The 26,046-nt window shown below is 44.0% G+C and overlaps 1 protein-coding gene across 2 annotated transcripts in view; it reads right to left on the reverse strand.

Annotated features, from left to right (window-relative positions):
* Positions 1-24,398, reverse strand: part of DAO (D-amino acid oxidase) — a 133,466-nt gene extending 109,068 nt beyond the window's left edge. Inside the window, exon 1 of one of the 2 annotated variants that reach the window (XM_077296113.1) lies at positions 24,272-24,398. The gene's annotated coding sequence lies outside the window, so the exon portion shown is untranslated. Of the gene's footprint in view, positions 1-24,157; positions 24,181-24,271 lie in introns of those variants that run through there. The other variant, XM_077296132.1, reaches the window with a different exon arrangement.
* Between the last annotated feature and the right edge of the window lie 1,648 nt (positions 24,399-26,046).

Here is a 26,046-nt window from a genome sequence, read left to right on the forward strand (position 1 = left end):
AAGTTGTCCACCACATGATTCCAGATCCGCTGCAACCTATCCACCACAGAATCCACCCCAGGACAGTCAGAAGGCTCCACATGACCCGAAGAAAAGCGAGGATGGAAACCAGAGTTGCAGAAAAAAGGCGAAACCAAGGTGGCGGAACTAGCCCGATTATTAAGGGCAAACTCAGCCAACGGCAAGAATGTCACCCAATCGTCCTGATCAGCAGAGACAAAACACCTCAAATAAGCCTCCAAAGTCTGATTGGTTCGCTCCGTCTGTCCATTAGTCTGAGGATGGAAAGCAGACGAAAACGACAAATCAATGCCCATCCTACTACAAAAGCTTCGCCAGAATCTGGAAACGAACTGGGATCCTCTGTCTGACACAATATTCTCAGGGATGCCGTGCAAACGAACCACGTTCTGGAAAAACACAGGAACCAGATCGGAAGAGGAAGGCAGCTTAGGCAAAGGAACCAAATGGACCATCTTTGAGAAGCGATCACATATCACCCAGATAACAGACATGCCCTGGGATAGCGGAAGATCAGAAATGAAATCCATGGAGATATGTGTCCAAGGTCTCTTCGGGACAGGCAAGGGCAAGAGCAAACCGCTGGCACGAGAACAGCAAGGCTTAGCTCGAGCACAAGTCCCACAGGACTGCACAAATGACCGCACATCCCTTGACAAGGAAGGCCACCAAAAGGACCTGGCCACCAGATCTCTGGTGCCAAAAATTCCCGGGTGACCTGCCAACACCGAGGAATGAACCTCGGAAATGACTCTGCTGGTCCACTTATCCGGGACAAACAGTCTGTCAGGTGGACAAGACTCAGGCCTATCAGCCTGAAATCTCTGCAACACACGTCGCAGATCCGGAGAAATAGCTGACAAGATAACTCCATCTTTAAGAATACCAACAGGATCAGCGACTCCAGGAGCATCAGGCACAAAGCTCCTAGAAAGAGCATCGGCCTTCACATTCTTTGAACCTGGTAAATACGAGACAACAAAATCAAAGCGGGAGAAAAACAATGACCAGCGGGCCTGTCTCGGATTAAGGCGTTTAGCAGACTCGAGATACATCAGATTTTTGTGATCAGTCAAGACCACCACACGATGCTTAGCACCCTCGAGCCAATGACGCCACTCCTCAAATGCCCATTTCATGGCCAACAACTCCCGATTGCCCACATCATAATTTCGCTCGGCAGGCGAAAACTTCCTAGAGAAAAAGGCACAAGGTTTCATAACAGAGCAACCAGGGCCTCTCTGCGACAAAACGGCCCCTGCTCCAATCTCCGAAGCATCCACCTCAACCTGACAGGGAAGTGAGACATCGGGCTGGCACAAAACAGGCGCCGAAGTAAACCGGCGTTTCAACTCCTGGAAAGCCTCCACGGCAGCAGGAGCCCAGTTAGCTACATCGGAGCCCTTCTTGGTCATATCCGTCAAAGGTTTCACAATGCTAGAAAAATTAGCGATAAAACGACGGTAGAAGTTAGCGAAACCCAAGAACTTCTGTAGACTCTTAACTGACGAGGGCTGAGTCCAATCAAGAATAGCTCGGACCTTGACTGGGTCCATCTCCACAGCAGAAGGGGAAAAAATGAACCCCAAAAAGGGAACCTTCTGTACACCAAAGAGACACTTTGAGCCCTTGACAAACAAAGAATTTTCACGCAAAATTTTAAAGACCAACCTGACCTGCTCCACATGCGAATCCCAATTATCAGAAAAAACCAAAATATCATCCAGATAAACAATCAAAAATGTATCCAGATACTTCCGGAAAATGTCATGCATAAAGGACTGAAAAACTGAAGGCGCATTGGAGAGCCCAAAAGGCATCACCAAGTACTCAAAATGACCTTCGGGCGTATTGAATGCGGTTTTCCATTCATCACCTTGCTTAATGCGCACAAGGTTGTACGCACCACGAAGATCTATCTTGGTGAACCACTTGGCACCTTTAATCCGGGCAAACAAGTCAGACAACAGCGGTAAAGGATACTGAAATTTGACAGTGATCTTATTTAAAAGCCGATAATCAATACAAGGTCTCAAAGATCCGTCCTTTTTTGCCACAAAAAAGAATCCCGCACCAAGAGGGGAAGAAGACGGACGAATATGTCCTTTCTCCAGAGACTCCTTGATATATGAACGCATAGCGGTATGTTCAGGTACCGACAGATTAAACAGTCTTCCCTTAGGAAATTTACTGCCTGGGATCAAATCTATAGCACAGTCACAGTCCCTATGAGGAGGCAGTGCACTGGACTCAGACTCACTGAAGACATCCTGATAATCAGACAAATACTCCGGAACTTCCGAAGGCGTAGAAGAAGCAATAGACACAGGCAGGGAATCCCCATGAATACCACGACAGCCCCAACTTGAGACTGACATAGCCTTCCAGTCCAGGACTGGATTATGGGTCTGTAACCATGGCAGCCCTAAAACAACCAAATCATGCATTTTATGTAAAACCAGGAAACGTATCACCTCGCGGTGTTCAGGAGTCATGCACATGGTAACCTGTGTCCAATACTGCGGTTTATTTGCTGCCAATGGTGTAGCATCAATACCCCTAAGAGGAATAGGATTTTCTAATGGTTCAAGAGTAAAACCACAGCGCTTAGCAAATGAGAGATCCATGAGACTCAGGGCAGCACCTGAATCTACAAACGCCATGACAGGATAAGATGACAGTGAGCAAATCAAAGTTACAGACAGAATAAATTTAGGTAGCAAATTACCAACGGTGACAGGACTAACAACCTTAGCTATACGTTTAGAGCATGCTGAGATAATATGTGTAGAATCACCACAGTAGTAGCACAAGCCATTCCGGCGTCTATGAATTTTCCGCTCATTTCTAGTCAGGATTCTATCACATTGCATTAAATCAGGTGTCTGTTCAGACAACACCATGAGGGAATTTGCGATTTTTCTATCACATTGCACCGAATTAGGTGTCTGTTCAGACAACACCATGAGGGAATTTGCGGTTTTGCGCTCCCGCAACCGCCGGTCAATTTGAATAGCCAGTGCCATAGTATCATTCAGACCTGTGGGAATGGGAAAACCCACCATAACATTCTTAATGGCTTCAGAAAGGCCATTTCTAAAATTAGCGGCCAGTGCACACTCGTTCCAATGTGTCAGCACGGACCATTTCCGAAATTTTTGGCAGTACACTTCAGCCTCGTCCTGCCCCTGAGACATAGCCAGCAAGGCCTTTTCTGCCTGAATCTCAAGATTGGGTTCCTCATAAAGTAAACCGAGCGCCAGAAAAAACGCATTAATATCAGCCAATGCCGGATCTCCTGGCGCCAGCGAAAAAGCCCAATCCTGAGGGTCGCCCCGTAAGAACGAAATAACAATTTTTACTTGCTGAGCAGAGTCTCCAGATGAACAGGGTCTCAGGGACAAAAACAATTTACAATTATTCACAAAATTCCTAAACTTAAACCTGTCTCCGGAAAACAGTTCAGGAATCGGTATTTTAGGTTCTGACCTAGGATTACTGATAACATAGTCTTGTATGCCCTGCACACGAGTAGCCAGCTGGTCCACACTTGTAATCAAGGTCTGGACATTCATGTCTGCAGCAAGCATAGCCACTCTGAGGTAAAGGGGAAGAAGAAAAAAAAAAAAACTCAGAATCTTCTTTCTTATAATCCCTCTTCTGCAATGCATTAATCATTTAATACGGGCCTGGCAAACTGTTATGACCCCAATGGCGAGGGTCTCAGAGGAACGTGGAAGTCTGCAGAATACAAAAATCCAGCTCATAGGGCAGTGGTAGCTGGGTTGACCATATATCTACTCCTAACGCCAACACTAGAAGTAGCCGGGGATCATTCCTACGTTGATTCTAGATGACACGCTCCAGCCGGAGAATCTAGCTACCCCTAGTAGAGGAAAACAAAAGACCTTTCTTGCCTCCAGAGAAGGGGACCCCAAAGCTGGATAGAAGCCCCCCACAAATAATAACGGTGAGGTAAGAGGAAATGACAAACACAGAAATGAACCAGGTTTAGCACAGAGAGGCCCGCTAACTGATAGCAGAATAAAGAAAGGTAACTTATATGGTCAACAAAAACCCTATCAAAATCCACACTGGAAATTCAAGAACCCCCGAACCGTCTAACGGTCCGGGGGGAGAACACCAGCCCCCTAGAGCTTCCAGCAAAGGTCAGGATATATATTTGGAACAAGCTGGACAAAAATACAAAACCAAAACAAAATAGCAAAAAGCAAAAAGCGGACTTAGCTGATATAACTGGAACCAGGATCAGTAGACAAGAGCACAGCAGACTAGCTCTGATAACTACGTTGCCAGGCATTGAACTGAAGGTCCAGGGAGCTTAAATAGCAACACCCTTAACTAACGACCCAGGTGCGGATAAAAGGAATGACAGAAAAACCAGAGTCAAAAAACTAGTAACCACTAGAGGGAGCAAAAAGTAAATTCACAACAGGGTTATGGAAGTCATGGGATCCATGACAAAATAAAAAAAAGAAACCCCTTTTTTTTTTCCTTTTTTGTTGTTGGGCCGATTATAATGTCACGGGGAGACTAGGTGAGCGAGAGCTAATAACCCGGGCCCCTGCAATTTCCCTCAGACTAGGGAAATCCTGACTGACCCTCTACCTGGAGTTTACACTGATGGTGTGCATGTCCAGGCCTCGAACCTCACCCTGTCTTCTGTTTCAACCCTAGGCTGAAACCTCCGCCCACCACCCAGTGAAGAGGTAATACACCAATACCCACAGTTAGCACAGACAAGGATAAAGGAAAATATACACCACGCCGCAGTCACTCAGGAATACACTATAAATGTGCAGGGCAAAATAAATACAAATATAGGAAGGAGTAAATAAGACATGACATCCTCCTCCTTTCCCTGTCTGCCTGACAGGTTCCCTCTGAGTCTAACCCAGGGAGCTCAAGACTCGATGTTATCGGGTCGAAACCCGGTCTGCTTCTTCCTGACTTCCTATCCAACTCACCAGTTTTACCCGTGTGTGAGGAGTGCCCTAATAGATAGAAGCAAGGCTCCCCCTGGTGGACTGGAGTGTGAAGTGTAGTGTGTGACCAGGACTCTGGGGCGCTGCATATGTGTCACAGTTATTGTGCTCCATAAATATTTTTAGGTGTAGTTACTCTCAGGGCTCACGCAGACGAGCGTATTAAAGGGAACCTGTCACCCCCAAAATCGAGGGTGAGGTAAGCCCACCAGCATCAGGGGCTTATCTGCAGCATTCTGGAATGCTGTAGATAAGCCCCGATGTTACCTGAAAGAGGAGAAAAAGAGGTTAGAATATACTCACCCAGGGGCATTCCCCGCTGCGGTCTGGTCCGATGGGTGTCTCAGGCGCCTCCTATCTTCATTCCATGACGTCCTCTTCTGGTCTTCACTCCGCGGCTCCGGCGCAGGCGTACTTTGTCTGCCCTGTTGAGGGCAGAGCAAAGTACTGCAGTTCGCAGGCGCCGGGCCTCTCTGAACTTTCCGGCGCCTGCGCACTGCAGTACTTTGTGCTGCCTTCAACAGGGCAGACAAAGTACGCCTGCGCCGGAGCCACGGCGTGAAGACAAGAAGAGGACGTCATGGAATGAAGATGGGAGGCCCGGACCGGACCTGCGAGGCCCATTGGAGCGGGACCGCCCCTGGGTGAGTATAATCTAATGTCTTTTTCTCCTCTTTCAGGTAACATCGGGGGCTTATCTACAGCATTACAGAATGCTGTAGATAAGCCCCTGATGACGGTGGGCTTACCTCACCATCGATTTTGGGGGTGACAGGTTCCCTTTAAGCAGACGTGTGCGATTTTTGATCTGACAGCACACTGACCTATGTGTTTTCGATAGGGCTGTTCAGATGAACAATTATTCTATCGGTCTAACTGAGAAATTGGACTAATTTACAGACCAAAATAGTGCATGTAAATGGCAGGCAGCTCCTGGACTCATCCGATATTCAGGAGAGCACAGGGAGATGCACTTGGGACCAATTGTGTCTGTAATTGGAACAGGGGACAGGCCCAAGTTTTTATGCGCTAAGCTGTAGCCGGCCTCAAGGATATGATCCTTAAAAGGGTGGATCACTATACGTTAACAAACATGTTTGGGATATGATTTTGTGACACTTACTAATATAGAGGTATTACAGGTTCTCCTCCTGCCCTTATTATAGCCTTCCTCAAAAAACTGCACATCACTCTGACAAAATAATGGCTGCTAGTGGAGAAGCATGTGACTAGACATCAGTCCATCAGTTTCCTCCAACTGAAAAATATTGCACATGGAAAAGGTGTTTTTCTATTGGATGCGGTTTATTGACTGGTCTGATCACATGCTCCTCCATCACTAGCAGGGGTGTAAGGCCATGTTCACACTTTGCGGCGTCCCTCTGCGGGTTCTCCCGCAGCGGAATTGATAAATCTGCAGGGCAAAACCGCTGCGGTTATCCCTGCAGATTTATCGCGGTTTGTTTTGCGATTTCCGCTGCGGGATTACTCCTATACTATTGATGCTGCATATGCAGCAATATGCAGCATCAATAGTAATGTTAAAAATAATAAAAATTGGGTATACTCACCCACCGATGTCCGGATCTCCTGGGCGCTGCACGCGGCGCTCCGGTTCCAAAGATGCTGTGCCGAGAAGGACCTTCGTGACGTCACGGTCATGTGACCCGGGCGTCATCACGGTCATGTGACCGCGACGTCACCGCAGGTCCTGTTCGCACAGCAACTCTGACCGGACGGCCGCGTGCAGCGCTGAGAGGTGAGTATAACATGATTTTTTATTTTTATTCTTTTTTTTACCCCAAATATGGTTCCCAGGGCCTGGAGGAGAGTCTTCTCTCCTCCACCCCGGGTACCACCCGCACATTAACCGCTTACTTCCCGCAACGTGGGCACAGCCCCATGCGGGAAGTAAGCGGTTCAATGCATTCCTATGGGTGCAGAATCGCAGCGATTCTGCACAAAGAAGTGACATGCTGCGGGTTTTAAACCGCTGTGTTTCTGCGCGGTTTTTCCCGCAGCATGTGCACAGCGGTTTGCGGTTTCCATAGGGTTTACATGTAAATGGAAACGCTATGGAAACTGCTGCGGACCCGCAGCATCAAAAAAACCGCAAAGTGTGAACATGGCCTAACTATACTAGGTACAGAAGTTGCAATAACACCCGGTCCCTTGAGTTTAGGGGGCCCAAAATGTCCCTTTAGCCCACATCAAAATAATACTACCATTAATGACCTGTGATAGTTGGGGGCCCTGTTGGAGATTTTGCATTGGAGCCCATGAGCTTCACGTTACGCCACTGATCACTAGCTGTTTTAAGGATAGGAATGAGGAAGGAGCAATACTTAGGACGTGCACTAGTTAAGAATTTGCAGCATTAGTCTCTTGGTAGCCCCATGTTTCATGCATTTTGATAGGTTGTTTTAACATTCAATTGAAGAGTTGACATGCTGCAGATATGAAACTGCTTCAACTCTACAAGGGAAAAATAAGCAGCACGTGCATGCGATTTCAGAAATCTCATTCATTTTGTTGGTACAGTAAAATACATTTTTTCGTGACAAGAACATACGGTCCTCTGGTATTGCCAGTATTAAATTAGAAGTATAGGGCAGCAGTGTGAGCAGCCTCTTCTTACCTCAGCACCCCTGGTATCTCCAGTATTAAATTAGAAGGACAGGACAGCAGTGTGAGCAGCTTCTTCTTACCTCAGCACTAGTGATGAGTGAGTGTACTCGTTGCTCGGTGACCCCTGAGTATTTATGACTGCTCGGAGATTTAGTTTTCATTGCGGCAGCTGAATGATTTACAGCTATTAGCCAGGCTGAGTACATGTGAGGGTTCCCTAGCAACCAGGCAACCCCCACATGTACTTAACCACATGTACATTTTACATATGAAAGGATGGGGAAGAGTTTTCTACCGCACATGTCCACAGGCACCTCTAACCTTCTAGTATAGGCTTTTATCACGCTGGGGTGTTTGGAGCCACTGTGCCATGGGCCGGCTTTCCCTGGTGACTACCTCGTCTTCACAAGAGCCTCTGATGGTAAGGTTAGGCTTGAGGTGCAGGTATCCGCCATGTACCACTCTAGGGCAGTCTCCGGTACTGCAGCAGCTGACCCCAGGGGTCAAGAACGCAGATATGGACTCGGAGTGTCAAGCAGGATAGGCTCAGGATCACTGGCAGTATGGATAATGGTGCCGGTTCAGACAGAACAAATTCAGGTTTGAACAGAATGATTGGTTCAGACAGAATGGGTTCAGATTTGGACAGAACGACTGGCTCAAATATGACCAGCTCAGAATCACTTAACAGGCAAAGGTACAGGATCGCAGAACAAGTTTAGTAACAGTGACCTGACAATGGACTAGTGGGTAGAAGACAAACTAGGTACAGAAGTTGCTCAGACACCTCCCTACAAGGGAGGGTGCCTTAAATACCTAATGCCTCCCTATAGGCTGGGGACACTTCCAGAGTATGTGCGCTGCCCCTATAAGAAGCGGGGAGCCCGTGCACCCTATGCGCACTGCCGTGACATGCTCGAGCCCTGGAACCTGGGAGCCGTGTGAGGAGGTTGAGCAGGAGACACCGCTGAGCTACTGTGGCGAAGAACATGTTGGCATCCATGCTGGGGGGAGGAAGAGGAACTATGGAGGGATGCCGTTGTTACAGCTTCCATCAGTGTAACAAAATGGCAGCCATTCAAATGTACAATAGTGATTATCTCCATAGACAAAATGAGTGGGTTATGTATGTATTTTCTATTCTTGCAGAAGCCCCATAAAAGAGCTGCCTTATGAAAAAATAAAAAAAAAGCTCCTGTTCATATGTCCTACTAAATAAGAAAATCTGAAAATTCATTTACATTGATTGTACAGATTGCTACATTAATGTAGATGCCAGAGTTAAGTCCAGAAATATTTGGACAGTGAACAAATCTTTTTGTCATGCTGTGACGGTCTTTGGTAAGGAAGGGGGGCCTCAAATTGTCCCTGTAACTTAGACCCTAACTATCCCTGTCCCACAGCACTCTTAAAGGTAGAAAGGCCTGAATCTCCGACCTTGCTATGCTTCTGTTAATGTCCTAAGCTGTCCCTTCCCCCACCACCAGGAAGCCTGGTATAGATATGTACTGTATATACCTGTAAGACAAACAGGGATAACAAAAAGCACCTTCAATACAAAAATACTCACCAAGGATAGAGAGGAATAAAAGGAAGGATAGGAATGTGCAAACCAAATGGGAATAGGATAATTGAGAAAGCATACACCCAAAAACAGCAGACAACAAACTCCAGCAGCAACTACGAATTCCAACTTCAGAACACCAACTCCAGAAAACCAGGAAGCAAAACTTTCACAGGCAGGGATGAGAAGGTCTGGCCAGGTTTTAGAGAGAGAGAAAATGAGCAGGTCAGGAGCAACTGTGAGATGGCGCTGCATGTCTCTAACCAGCATACAAAGAGTTATTAACCTCTTTAGCGCCAAATGAAACTAAGTCCATTTAAAGGGAACCTGTCAGCAGGATTGTGCACAGTAACCTACACAGTGTCAGGTCGGTGCCATTATACTGATTAAAATGATACCTTAATTGATGAAATCCGTCTTGTGGTTGTTTCTTAATCTTTATTTTCAGTTTATAGTTAATGAGATTCTCATGTCCTAAGGCGGGGTCGGTGTATGTGGCGCTCTGATTATATATTCATAATGCAGACTGCTGACAGGTTACTGATCACTCATTGACCTGCCCCCTAGTTTGTATAATGAATACCTAACATACTGAAGAAAGAGACAAAAAACGCTTCTACAGGCAGGTGCCAGTCGTAGCACCTGCTCTGCAGCATAATCGCATGCTTTGTCTGGCAATAATACATTTTCTTGATGGTTTCATCAACCAAGGTATCATTTTTATCAGTATAACGGCGCCGACCTGACACTGTGTAGGTTACAGTGCACAATCCTGCCGACAGGTTCCCTTTACTATGAGGAACAAAAACACACAGGCTAAATGGAAGATCTGCGATTTACAGTGCGTAGATTCCCTAACCCCAGATCTCCCAGGGGAACATGACACACTCGTAACACCTTTGTTGCAGCTGGCTTCAGCTGTTTCTTATTTGTGGGTCTTTCTGCCTTAAGTTTTGTCTTAAGCAATGGAAATGCATGCCATTGCAGAATATTCCACTTCTTTGCCTTAAAAACTCTTGCGTTGCTTTCAGAGTATGTTTTGGGTCAGACTCATTGTCCATTTGTGAAGCACTGTCCAATCAACCTTGCTGCATTTGGTTGAATCTAAGCAGAAAATATTGCCCTGTACACTTCAGAATTAATCCGGCTGCTTCTGTCTTCAGTCACATCATCAATAAACACTAGTGACCCAGTGCCACTGGAAGTCATGCATGACCATGCTATCACACTGCCTCCACCATGTTTTATAGAGGATGTGCTGTACTTTGAATCATGAGCTCTACCACGCCTTCTCCATACTTTTCTCATCATTCTGGTACAGATTGATCTTTGTTTCATCTGTTGAAAGAATGCTTTTCCAGAACTGGGTGAGCTTCATTAGATGTTTTTTTTTTTTTGCAAAATCGAATCTGGCTTTTAAATTTTTAAACCCGATTAATGGTTTGCACCTTGTGATGAAACCTCCGTATTTGCGCTCACAAAGTTTTCTTTTAATGGTAGACTTGGAAACGACTAGTTCCTGGAGAGTGTTCATCACTTGGGTGGATGTTGTGAAGGGTTTTTTCTTCACCATAGAAAAGATTTGGCGATCATCCACCACTGTTGCATTCTGTGAACTTCCAGGCTTGTTTGAGTTCCCAAGCTCACTAGTGCACTCTTTTTTGTGGAATGTACCAAACTGTTGATTTGGCTACTCTTAACATTTCTCCTATCCCACTGATGGATTTATTCTTTTTTTGCAGACTAATGATGATCTGTTTCTCTTCCATTAAGAGCTCCTTTGACCGCATGTTGTGGGTTCAGAAAAACAGCTTCCGAATGCAAATGCCACCCCTGGAATCAGATGCAGACCTTTTACCTGCCTAATTGATAATTGATTAACAAGGGATGCCTAATTGATACAGTTATATGAAAAAGTTTGGGCACCCCTATTAATCTTAAGCTTAATGTTTTATAAAAATTGTTGTTTTTTTGCAACAGCCATTTCAGTTTCATATATCTAATAACTGTTGGACACAGTAATGTTTCTGCCTTGAAATGAGGTTTATTGTACTAACAGAAATGTGCAATCTGCATTCAAACAAAATTTGACAGGTGCATAAGTATGGGCACCCTTATCATTTTCTTGTTTTAAATACTCCTACCTACTTTTTACTGACTTACTAAAGCACTTTTTTTTGGTTTCGTAACCTCATTGAGCTTTGAACTTCATAGCCAGGTGTATGCAATCATGAGAAAAGCTACTTAAAGTGGCCACTTGCAAGTTGTTCTCCTGTTTGAATCTCCTCTGAAGAGTGGCATCATGGGCTCCTCAAAACAACTGTCAAATGATCTGAAAACAAAGATTATTCAACATATTTGTTCAGGGGAAGGATACAAAAAGCTGTCTCAGAGATTTAACCTGTCAATTTCCACTGTGAGGAACATAGTAAGGAAATGGAAGAACACAGGTACAGTTCTTGTTAAGGCCAGAAGTGGCAGGCCAAGAAAAACATCAGAAAGGCAGAGAAGAAGAATGGTGAGATCAGTCAAGGACAATCCTCAGACCAACTCCAGAGAGCTGCAGCATCAACTTGCTGCAGATGGTGTCACTGTGCATCGGTCAACTATACAACACACTTTGCACAAGGAGAAGCTGTATGGGAGAGTGATGCGAAAGAAGCCGTTTCTGCAAGCACGCCACAAACAGAGTTGGCTGAGGTATGCAAAAGCACATTTGGAGAAACCAATTTCTTTTTGGAAGAAGGTCCTGTTGACTGATGAAACCAAGATTGAGTTGTTTGGTCATAGAAAAAGGCTTTATGCATGGCGGCAAAAAACACAGCATTCCAAGAAAAACACTTGCTACCCACAGTAAAATTTGGTGGAGGTTCCATCATGCTTTGGGGCTGTGTGGCCAATGCCGGCACCGGGAATCTTGTTAAAGTTGAGGGACGCATGGATTCCTCTCAGTATCAGCAGATTCTTGACAATAATGTTCATGAATCAGTGACAAAGTTGAAGTTACTCAGGGGATGGATCTTTCAGCAAGACAATGATCCAAAACACTGCTCCAAATCTACTCAGGCATTCATGCAGAGGAACAATTACACTGTTCTGGAATGGCCATCCCAGTCCCCAGACCTGAATATCATTGAACATCTGTGGGATCATTTGAAGAGGGCTGTCCATGCTCGGCGACCATCAAACTTAACTGAACTGGAATTGTTTTGTAAAGAGGAATGGTCAAAAATTCATCCAGGATCCAGGAACTCATTAAAAGCTACAGGAAGCGACTAGAGGCTGTTATTTTTGCAAAAGGAGGATCTACTAAATATTAATGTCACTTTTCTGGTGAGGTGCCCATACTTATGCACCTGTCAAATTTTGTTTGAATGCAGATTGCACATTTTCTGTTAGTACAATAAACCTCATTTCAAGGCAGAAACATTACTGTGTCCAACAGTTATTAGATACCGTATATACTCGAGTATAAGCCGAGATTTTCAGCCCAAATTTTTGGGCTGAAAGTGCCCCTCACGGCTTATACTCGAGTCATGGTCGGCGGTGGGGTCGGCGGGTGAGGGGGAGAGGGCGCTGAGGCATACTCACCTAGTCCCGGCGATCCTGGCGCTCCCCCTGCCTGTCACACTGTCTTCGGGTGCCGCAGCTCTTCCCCTGTTCAGCGGTCACGTGGGACCGCTCATTAGAGAAATGATTATGGACTCCACTCCCATAGGGGTGGAGCCGCCTATTCAATTCTCTAATCAGCGGTACTGGTGACCGCTGACAGAGGAAGAGCTGCGGCACCCGAAGACAGTGTGACAGGCAGGGGGAGCGTCAGGATTGCCGGGACTAGGTGAGTATTTTATATTCACCTGTCCACGTTCCACACGCCAGGCGCCGCTCTGTCTTCCCGTCCTCTGGCTCTGACTGTTCAGGTCAGAGGGCGCGATGACGCATATAGTGTGCGCGCCGCCCTCTGCCTGATCAGTCAGTGCAGAGAGACGCCGGGACCGGACGCTGAGGAGCTGCAAGCAAGAGAGGTGAGTATGTGTTTTTTTTTTTTTTATTGCAGCAGCAGCGTTATATATGGCACAGATTTATGTGGAGTATCTATGGGGCAACGGTGCAGAGCATTATAGATGGCACAGATTTATATGGCACATCTATGGGGCAACAATGAACAGTGCAGAGCATATATGGCACTGCTTTATAAGGAGCATCTATGGGGCAATGGTGCAGAGCATTATATATGGCACAGATTTATATGGCACATCTATGGGGCAACGGTGCAGAGCACTATATATGGCACAGATTTATATGGCACATCTATGGGGCAACGGTGCAGAGCACTATATATGGCACAGATTTATATGGCACATCTATGGGGCAACGGTGCAGAGCACTATATATGGCACAGATTTATATGGCGCATCTATGGGGCAACGGTGCAGAGCACTATATATGGCACAGATTTATATGGCACATCTATGGGGCAACGGTGCAGAGCATTATATATGGCACAGATTTATATGGCACATCTATGGGGCAACGGTGCAGAGCACTATATATGGCACAGATTTATATGGCACATCTATGGGGCAACGGTGCAGAGCACTATATATATGGCACAGATTTATATGGCACATCTATGGGGCAACGGTGCAGAGCACTATATATGGCACAGATTTATATGGCACATCTATGGGGCAACGGTGCAGAGCACTATATATGGCACAGATTTATATGGCACATCTATGGGGCAACGGTGCAGAGCACTATATATGGCACAGATTTATATGGCACATCTATGGGGCAACGGTGCAGAGCACTATATATGGCACAGATTTATATGGCACATCTATGGGGCAACGGTGCAGAGCACTATATATGGCACAGATTTATATGGCACATCTATGGGGCAACGGTGCAGAGCACTATATATGGCACAGATTTATATGGCACATCTATGGGGCAACGGTGCAGAGCACTATATATGGCACAGATTTATATGGCACATCTATGGGGCAACGGTGCAGAGCACTATATATGGCACAGATTTATATGGCACATCTATGGGGCAACGGAGCAGAGCACTATATATGGCACAGATTTATATGGCACATCTATGGGGCAACGGTGCAGAGCACTATATATGGCACAGATTTATATGGCACATCTATGGGGCAACGGTGCAGAGCATTATATATGGCACAGATTTATATGGCACATCTATGGGGCAACGGTGCAGAGCATTATATATGGCACAGATTTATATGGCACATCTATGGGGCAACGGTGCAGAGCATTATATATGGCACAGATTTATATGGCACATCTATGGGGCAACGGTGCAGAGCATTATATATGGCACAGATTTATATGGCACATCTATGGGGCAACGGTGCAGAGCACTATATATGGCACAGATTTATATGGCACATCTATGGGGCAACGGTGCAGAGCATTATATATGGCACAGATTTATATGGCACATCTATGGGGCAACGGTGCAGAGCATTATATATGGCACAGATTTATATGGCACATCTATGGGGCAACGGTGCAGAGCATTATATATGGCACAGATTTATATGGCACATCTATGGGGCAACGGTGCAGAGCATTATATATGGCACAGATTTATATGGCACATCTATGGGGCAACGGTGCAGAGCATTATATATGGCACAGATTTATATGGCACATCTATGGGGCAACGGTGCAGAGCATTATATATGGCACAGATTTATATGGCACATCTATGGGGCAACGGTGCAGAGCATTATATATGGCACAGATTTATATGGCACATCTATGGGGCAACGGTGCAGAGCATTATATATGGCACAGATTTATATGGCACATCTATGGGGCAACGGTGCAGAGCACTATATATGGCACAGATTTATATGGCACATCTATGGGGCAACGGTGCAGAGCACTATATATATGGCACAGATTTATATGGCACATCTATGGGGCAACGGTGCAGAGCACTATATATGGCACAGATTTATATGGCACATCTATGGGGCAACGGTGCAGAGCATTATATATGGCACAGATTTATATGGCACATCTATGGGGCAACGGTGCAGAGCACTATATATGGCACAGATTTATATGGCACATCTATGGGGCAACGGTGCAGAGAACTATATATGGCACATCTATGGGGCAACGATGCAGAGCATTATATATGGCACAGATTTATATGGCACATCTATGGGGCAACGGTGCAGAGCATTATATATGGCACAGATTTATATGGCACATCTATGGGGCAACGGTGCAGAGCATTATATATGGCACAGATTTATATGGCACATCTATGGGGCAACGGTGCAGAGCACTATATATGGCACAGATTTATATGGCACATCTATGGGGCAACGGTGCAGAGCATTATATATGGCACAGATTTATATGGCACATCTATGGGGCAACGGTGCAGAGCACTATATATGGCACAGATTTATATGGCACATCTATGGGGCAACGGTGCAGAGCACTATATATGGCACAGATTTATATGGCACATCTATGGGGCAACGGTGCAGAGCACTATATATATGGCACAGATTTATATGGCACATCTATGGGGCAACGGTGCAGAGCACTATATATGGCACAGATTTATATGGCACATCTATGGGGCAACGGTGCAGAGCATTATATATGGCACAGATTTATATGGCACATCTATGGGGCAACGGTGCAGAGCACTATATATGGCACAGATTTATATGGCACATCTATGGGGCAACGGTGCAGAGCACTATATATGGCACAGATTTATATGGCACATCTATGGGGCAATGATGCAGAGCATTATATATGGCACAGATTTATATGGCACATCTATGGGGCAACGGTGCAGAGCATTATATATGGCACAGATTTATATGGCACATCTATGGGGCAACGGTGCAGAGCATTATATATGGCACAGCTTTATATGGAACCTCCTTTGGGGCAATAATGAACGGTATGGAGCATCTATTTTTATTTTTGAAATTCACCGGTAGCTGCTGTATTTTCCACCCTAGGCTTATACTCGAGTCAATAAGTTTTCCCAGTTTTTTGTGGCAAAATTAGGGGGGGTCGGCTTATACTCGGGTCGGCTTATACTCGAGTATATACGGTATATGAAACTGAAATAGCTGTTGCAAAAAAAAACAATTTTTATAAAACATTAAGCTTTAGGCTATGTGCACACGTTGCGGTTTTTACCGCGGAACCGCAGCGTTTCTGCAGCTGCGGGTCCGCAGCAGTTTCCATTGCGTTTACAGTTACATGTAAACCTATGGAAACCGCAATCCGCTGTGCACATACTGCGGGAAAAACCGCGCAGAAATGCAGCGGTTTACATTCCGCAGCATGTCACTTCTTTGTGCTGAATCGCAGCGATTCTGCACACATAGGAATGCATTGATCCGCTTACTTCCCACATGGGGCTATGCCCACGATGCGGGAAGTAAGCGGATCATGTGCAGATGGTACCCGGGGTGGAGGAGAGGAGACTCTCCTCCAGGCCCTGGGAACCATATTTGTGTAAAAAAAAAAGAATTAAAATAAAAAATAATTATATACTCACCTCTCAGTGCTGCACGCGGCTGTCCGGTCGCAGGGTTGCTGTGCGAGCAGGACCTGCGATGACGTCGCGGTCACATGACCGTGACGTCACGAAGGTCCTTCTCGCACAGCATCTTTGGAACCGGACCGCCGCGTGCAGTGCCGAGGAGATCGGGACGTCAGAGGGTGAGTATATAACCATTTTTTAATTATTTTTAACATTACTGTTGATGCTGCATATTGCTGCATATGCAGCATCAATAGTAGAAGTAAACCCGCAGCGGAAACCGCAAGACAAACTGCAATAAATCTGCAGGGATAACCGCAGCGGTTTTGCCCTGCAGATTTATCAAATCCGCTGCGGGAGAACCAGCAGAGGACCCTCCCTACGTGTGCACATAGCTTAAGATTAATAGGGGTGCCCAAACTTTTTCATATAACTGTAATTGATTAACAAGGGAATAGTCCATGAAACCCATTAAAGAACATTTGAGATAATTGTACAATTACTTTTTTTCAATCAGATCATTTTTTTAATGTGAAAGATGTCAAGATACATTCACATTTTGAGTTTGTTTTTAGAAACAATTAAAACTAAATAAAACAAACACACAAATGAAAAAACATATAAGTCAGTCCAATTACATTAGTCCCTTTAAAAAGAGGCAGCTATATATTAAAAAGCTGTAATTCCTAAACCCTTACTCCAACTAGGATGTGAATACCCAGAACTTAAAGCTGAGAGTCTGTATTGTATGTGTATATTGATTATATAACTGTATCATGAATATGTTTTCATAAACAGCTAATATACGAAAACTTGTGTCACTGTCCAAATATTTCTGGGCTGTATATATTGGTCTATTAAAGATGACATATTTCTAACCATAATAATAAATAATAATAATAATAATAATAATAATAAATATCTGTAATATTGATGATAAACTGGCAACAATCTAACATTGTGTAAATCAAGATCTATCTAACCCTGTGTTGTGTAATATGTGAACACAGCTTTTCTGTGTCTCCCAGTAAGTTTAATATTAAATCCAATCTAGTGAAATTCAGCACAGTTTATAGCAGGGTAATCATAAAAGTTAAGTTTCTGCTGAAATTAATAATTCCCTAATGCACCACATTATATATTAATATATATTGTGACAAAGTCACTGGCAAAGTACTGGAGGGGAGATATGTTTCACTGAGGATGTTTGCTTCAGTGATCTGAAACCTAGAAGTACACTGAGAGGTGTTAATTGGCCTTTTTTAAGGACTAGGCTTTTTAGTGAACAGCTGAAGAATGGGTGGGAGGCTGTTCATCACATCTCCTCCCCAGGGCGGGGTTTAGAAGGTAAATAGACATCCTTCTGAGTCATTTGGTGTTTCTGGAGCCCGCAGATCCAAATAAGTGTTTTTGTGTTAAACTGTACTTAATCTGGGTATATCCTGAGGTGTTTTTGTGTTAAACTGTGCTTAACCCGGGTATATCCTGAAAGGGTGGATTCTAAGCAGCTGCAGAGACTGTATACCATTTTGTTTTGTTTACCTGTCTTGCCTGAAGGGACATGTTTATTTTCATTTCGCACTGGTTTATGCTGCATGTACAGTGGGGGAAATAAGTATTTGATCCCTTGCTGATTTTGTAAGTTTGCCCACTTACAAAGACATGAACAGCCTATAATATTAAGGGTAAGTTAATTTTAACATTGAGAGATAGAATATCAAAAGTAAAATCCAGAAAATCACATTGTATAAATTGAATCAATTTATTTGCATTTTGCAATGAGAAATAAGTATTTGATCCCTCTGGCAAACAAGACTTAATACTTGGTGGCAAAACCCTTGTTGGCAAGCACAGCAGTCAGACATTTTTTGTAGTTGATGATGAGGTTAGGAGGAATTTTGGTCCACTCCTCTTTGCAGATCATCTCTAAATCACTAAGATTTTGAAGCTGTCACTTGGCATCTCAGAGCTTCAACTCTCTCCATAAGTTTTCTATGGGATTAAAGTCTGGAGACTGGCTAGGCCACGCCATGACCTTCTTTTTGAACCACTCCTTTGTTGCCTTGGCTGTATGTTTTGTCTTGCTAGAAGACCCAGCCACGACCCATTTATAATGTCCTGGCGGAGGAAAGGAGGTTGTCATTCAGGATTTTACGGTACATGGCTCCATCCATTCTCCCTTTGATGCGGTGAAGTAGTCCTGTGCCCTTAGCGAAGAAACATCTGCAAAACATAATGTTTCCACCTCAATGCTTGACAGTGGGGATGATGTTCTTTGGCTCATAGGCAGCATTTCTCTTCCTCCAAACGAGTTGAGTTAATGCCAAAGACCTCAATTTTTGTCTCGCAAAAAATTTGTCTCATCTCACCACAGCACCTTCTCCCAATCACTCACAGAATCATCCAGGTGTTCATTGAAAAACTTCAGAGAGGCCTGCACATGTGCCTTCTCAAACAGGGGGACCTTGTGGGCACTGCAGGATTTTATACCTTTACGGTGTAAAGTGCGAGCAATGGTTTTGTTGGTGACTGTGGTCCCAGTTGCCTTGAGATCATTAACAAGTTCCCCCCATATAGTTTTAGGCTGATCTTTTACCTTCCTAATGATCAAGGATACCCCATGAGGGGAGATTTTGCATGGTGCCCCAGATCGCTGTCGATTGACAGACATTTTGTATTTCTTCCATTTTCTTACTATTGCACCAACAATTGTCTCCTTCTCACCCAGCGTCTTACTTATGGTTTTGTAGCCCATTCCAGCTTTGTGCAGGTCTATGATCTTGTCTCCCAAGTGAAGGAAGAACACCGTATGCACAACCTCAGAAGGTGCTCAAGTAGGGCCCCACACCATACATGTATAATAAAGAAAACTTGGCACTCAACTTCTAGAATATTTTTTTGGGGGATTTTTTTAATGCAGACAGAAAATAGACATTTCGGCCTCACTGGCCTTCATCAGTAACAGACTGCAGTATAGTGGTTAATCGCGTTCAGTGCGTTAATAGGCGTGACACCATAGTCACTTTAAATGTGTCTGGTCATGCTCTAGGCACTGGGCATGGAGCCTCTATAAGATAGTACCTGGGTGGGTGGTGGTGCCGGCGTGCAGTCATCAGCGATGCGGTATCCACCGCTTGTCAGCTGATGAGGAGTTGATTAGGAGCATCTAACTGATCTGTAGCAACCAGAATTCTTAATAGTTGGTAGGGGATCAAATACTTATTACTCACTGCAAAATGCAAATAAATTTATATAATTTATACAATGTGATTTTCTGGATTTTATTTTTGATATTCTGTCTGTCATTGTTAAAATTAACCTACCCTTAAAATTATAGACTGTTCATGTCTTTGTCAGTGGGGAAACTTTCAAAATCAGCAAGGGATCAAATACTTATTTCCCCCACTCTATATAATAAACCAGTGGAAGATTTAAAGAGACAGAGTGAGCCAATCTACCACAATACAGTGGGGCAAAAAAGTATTTAGTCAGTCAGCAATAGTGCAAGTTCCACCACTTAAAAAGATGAGAGGCGTCTGTAATTTACATCATAGGTAGACCTCAACTATGGGAGACAAACTGAGAAAAAAAAATCCAGAAAATCACATTGTCTGTTTTTTTATCATTTTATTTGCATATTATGGTGGAAAATAAGTATTTGGTCAGAAACAAACAATCAAGATTTCTGGCTCTCACAGACCTGTAACTTCTTCTTTAAGAGTCTCCTCTTTCCTCCACTCATTACCTGTAGTAATGGCACCTGTTTAAACTTGTAACAGTATAAAAAGACACCTGTGCACACCCTCAAACAGTCTGACTCCAAACTCCACTATGGTGAAGACCAAAGAGCTGTCAAAGGACACCAGAAACAAAATTGTAGCCCTGCACCAGGCTGGGAAGACTGAATCTGCAATAGCCAACCAGCTTGGAGTGAAGAAATCAACAGTGGGAGCAATAATTAGAAAATGGAAGACATTCAAGACCACTGATAATCTCCCTCGATCTGGGGCTCCACGCAAAATCCCACCCCGTGGGGTCAGAATGATCACAAGAACGGTGAGCAAAAATCCCAGAACCACGCGGGGGGACCTAGTGAATGAACTGCAGAGAGCTGGGACCAATGTAACAAGGCCTACCATAAGTAACACACTACGCCACCATGGACTCAGATCCTGCAGTGCTAGACTTGTCCCACTGCTTAAGCCAGTACATGTCCGGGCCCATCTGAAGTTTGCTAGAGAGCATTTGGATGATCCAGAGGAGTTTTGGGAGAATGTCCTATGGTCTGATGAAACCAAACTGGAACTGTTTGGTAGAAACACAACTTGTCGTGTTTGGAGGAAAAAGAATACTGAGTTGCATCCATCAAACACCATACCTACTGTAAAGCATGGTGGTGGAAACATCATGCTTTGGGGCTGTTTCTCTGCAAAGGGGCCAGGACGACAGATCCGGGTACATGAAAGAATGAATGGGGCCATGTATCGTGAGATTTTGAGTGCAAACCTCCTTCAATCAGCAAGGGCATTGAAGATGAAACGTGGCTGGGTCTTTCAACATGACAATGATCCAAAGCACACCGCCAGGACAACGAAGGAGTGGCTTCGTAAGAAGCATTTCAAGGTCCTGGAGTGGCCTAGCCAGTCTCCAGATCTCAACCCTATAGAAAACCTTTGGAGGGAGTTGAAAGTCCGTGTTGCCAAGCGAAAAGCCAAAAACATCACTGCTCTAGAGGAGATCTGCATGGAGGAATGGGCCAACATACCAACAACAGTGTGTGGCAACCTTGTGAAGACTTACAGAAAACGTTTTACCTCTGTCATTGCCAACAAAGGATATATTACAAAGTATTGAGATGAAATTTTGTTTCTGACCAAATACTTATTTTCCACCATAATATGCAAATAAAATGGTAAAAAAACAGACAATGTGATTTTCTGGATTTTTTTTTCACAGTTTGTCTCCCATAGTTGAGGTCTACCTATGATGTAAATTACAGACGCCTCTCATCTTTTTAAGTGGTGGAACTTGCACTATTGCTGACTGACTAAATACTTTTTTGCCCCACTGTATATACTGTATATAACTAGAAGTTTGCATACACTATATAAAAAGAAACATATGCATGTTTTTCTCAATATCTGATGTGAAATCAGAATAAACTTTTAACATTTTAGGTCAATTAGGATTACCATGATTATTAATATTTGCCAAATGCCAAAATAATGAGAGAGAGAGAATGTTTTAATGCATTTTTATTACTTACTGCAAAGTGAAACATTTACATACATTTCATTAGTATTTGGTACCATTGGCCTTAAACTGAATGACTAGGGTCAAACTTTGAGATATCCTTCCCCCAGCTTCTCACCATAGTTGGTCGGAATTTGGGCCCATTGCTCCAGACAAAACTGGTGTAACTGATTCAGGTTTGTAAGTTGCCTTTCTCGCACCTGCCTTTTCAGCTTTGCCTATAAATTTTCAACTAGGGGGCAGGTCACTGAGGGATCAGTAACCTGTCAGCAGTTTGCATTATGAATAGCTAAGCAGAGCACCACATGATGACCCCCAGACCTGCCGCCCCGAAGCACGAGCATATCATTAACTTAAAACTGAAAATAAAGATTAAACAACAACCACAAGATGGATTTCAACAACCAAGGTATCATTTTAATCACTATAATGACGCTGACCTTACGCTGTCTGTAGGTTACTGTTCCCAATGCTGCTGACAGGTTTCCTTTAATTTAATTGCTGAAAAGGTATAAAAAAAATTAACACCAGAATTGCCATTTTTGGTTGGTGCACTTAAAAAAAATGCAATAAAAAAAATCAGCATGTCTTGGGTATCCCAAAATGGTATAAAAAAAACCTGTCAGCTCAAGGAGCAAAAAACAAGCCCTCAGCTTCACTGACAGAAAAAAAATTAATCACTAAAAAAAATATTTTTTCATCACTAAACTATTAAAAAATAATGGTCAAATTTGGTATCACCATAATTATACTGACCTGGAGAAACATGTTGTCTGGTCAATGAGGTCAACCAGGTTTTGTTGGCACACAATGAGCGCTGTAAAAACAAACCTCCCCAAAACAATGGCAAAATTACAAAGGTTTCCACTATATTCTATGGTAAAAATGTATGGTGTAATACAAAACTATTCCTCATCATGCTAAAAAAGCCCAACAAATAAAAAAGTTAACGCTCTTGAAACAAGGGGATGAAAAAAAATCAAAGGAACAAAAAATGAAAAATTCTCTGGTCGTTAAGAGGTTAAACAATACGATACTTGATCCAAAAGTAGAACACTTCATGTGTACCTCTGTACAACAGCATTCATTGCTGCCTCCTGTCGAAAATATATATGTTCCTTCCTTCCTAAATCCAGATCCAATTATTTATAAAATATTCCTTCAGGCTGGACGAAATTACCACCAGCCCACAGATAACTTTTAGATTGATGAGGGTCCTAATACTTCAAATGGGCACTTTATCTTCTTCAGAATGGAGTGGCAGTGCATACACGGACGGGACCACCCCTCCAGTCATTCTTTAAGGGCTGCAGGAGCTATGTACTTGGCTTTCTCCAGTTGTCCTGTAGAGAATGGATGGAGTGACTCTCAGACATATGCACTGCTGCTCCATTCTAATGAGGACATAAGTGCCCTGCTCAGGCGATCGTTGGGGAACTCAGGAGTTGGACCCAAATTTATCTAAATGTTATCTGCTATCCTACAATTGGAAACTTCTACTTAGCGGAAAAATCATTTAAGTTCTACTAAATTAAGCAAGTGTGTGTCGTGGAGTCAAATCTGCATTAAGATGGGTAAATAATACATTTACAGATATCTATAGGGGAAAAAGTCATATTTTACATTTCCTTATCAACTGCTACAATTGGAAGTCAGCTTCTAATATCAATACATAGCCACTGGTTCAGAAGTATTAGGCTGCCGTCACACTAGCAGTATTTGGTCAGTATTTTATATCATTATTTGTAAGACAAAACCAGGAGTGGCACAATTAGAGGAAAAGTATAATAGAAACATATGCACCACTTCTGCATTTATCACCCACTCCTGGTTTTGGCTTACAGATACTGATGTAAAATACTGACCAAATACTGATCGTGTGACGGCAGCCTAAAGCTGAAAATTCAGGAGGCGCACGTGATAATAGTCTGAACCACAAAGCAATTTACAAATTGAAATCACAAAGTATGAAAATGCTCCAGTGTTCAGATATTTCTGATACAATTGAATCTGCACGTAGCTACTTTGACACTAGTACAACACTCCATGATACTTCTAGGAATCCAAATCAGTGACATTATTATCTGCATTTTATTGCCATCATAGACTATCACTTACTATTGCAGAAGACCAGAGGCTTGCCCACACGTGGCACATGTTGACCCACACATGGCACTGGCTTATAATACAGTGGATACACCAATATCTGTACAGAGAAGTGCAAAAACTTACTTGCGAAAAGTTCAGCAAAACAGCAGCAGGCGGTCTGCACATGCCAGACACGGTCCTCAGTTTATACATCAATAATAACTACCAAAGGTTAAGTTATAAAAATGGGCAAAGGTTGCTCCGGTCACATGTCACAATGTATTATTTACAGTGTCAAATACAGAGGACTGTATTACCATGTAATACATTCATTATTATCCCCAGTAAACTGCCAATAATTAACAACTGTGGAGACATGAAGGTCAGTGGGTGGTCTCGTCCGCTGGCTCGGCTGTCTTTAGAAAGACCACATGGACCAGGGCTCATCCCCCTGAATGCCCACACTCCTTTCCCATGGGCACACTACTCAGACAACGCAGGGTGAGGGTAAAACAGTGTGGCAATACTTTATTGAACCACCAACAGAGAATAACATATAGAAAAGTCCCAGCAAGTAGATTAGATGGTGCAATTGCAGAGTCTCATCCTTCCGCTGGCTTGCCAGGATTAGAGGAGCTGCGGCTTCAGGGCTTCCAGGGCCAAATAGCCAACTATCCCCACCAGTGGCACCCCGCTTTTGGCGGGCACCCACAGGGCAGAGGTAACGACAAGCTTAGGAAGCTGACAGTTCATTGAGGTATGTGGCCAGGTGACCTGATTGTTCCACCTTGGCTTCTCCAAATGTCTCCAAGGGGCCAGGTGACCGGAGGGTCACAACCTGGCTTTTCTGAATGTCTACATGGAGCTAGGTGACCGGAGAGTCCCACCTGTTATGACCTGGTGGTTAAGGAGCAACATGGGACGTGCTCTGGAGGAGGTGGTACCTGTACTGACCGCAGTTCCTGAGCTTAACACAACACTAGAAGTAGCCGTGGGATGTTCCTGTCACTCCCTAGACACCTCGTCACAGCCGGAGGTCTAACTACCCCTAAAGATAGAAACAGGAAAGCTATCTTGCCTCAGAGAAAATCCCCAAAGGATAGGACAACCCCCCACAAATATTGACTGTGAGTGGAGAGGGAAATGACATACGCAGAATGAAACCAGGATGTAGCAAAGGAGGCCAGTCTAGCTAGATAGATAGAACAGGACAGAATACTGTGCGGTCAGTATTAAAAACTAGAAAAATCCACCACAGAGTTTACAAAAATCTCCACACCTGACTAAAGGTGTGGAGGGTAAATCTGCTTCCCAGAGCTTCCAGCTTAACTGAATAAATCCATACTGACAAGCTGGACTAGAAAAAACATAGAAAGTGCAGAAAGATTAAGTCCACAACAAGTGGACTGCAAAAGAACAAAGCAAGGACTTATCTTTGCTGAACTGGTCAGAATATCAGGGAAATCCAAGCAGAGATGTGAATCCAACCAGGAACCATTGACAACTGGCACAGGCTGAAGGATAGAACCAGGCTAAATAGTCGAGCCAGAAAGACAAATCAGTGGAAGCAGCTGCTGACTACTAAATCCAAGGAGCCGCAGTACCACTTAAAACCACCGGAGGGAGCCCAAGAGCAGAACTCACAAAAGTGCCACTTACTACCACCGGAGGGAGCCTGTTATGACCCCAATGGCGAGGGTCTCAGAGGAACGTGGAAGTCTGCAGAATACAAAAATCCAGCTCATAGGGCAGTGGTAACTGGGTTGACTATATATCTACTCCTAACGCCAACACTAGAAGTAGCCGGGGATCATTCCTACGTTGATTCTAGATGACACGCGCCAGCCGGAGAATCTAGCTACCCCTAGTAGAGGAAAACAAAGACCTTTCTTGCCTCCAGAGAAGGGGACCCCAAAGCT

This window comes from Ranitomeya variabilis, chromosome 1 (genome assembly GCF_051348905.1).
Source record: "Ranitomeya variabilis isolate aRanVar5 chromosome 1, aRanVar5.hap1, whole genome shotgun sequence".
NCBI lineage: Eukaryota > Metazoa > Chordata > Amphibia > Anura > Dendrobatidae > Ranitomeya > Ranitomeya variabilis.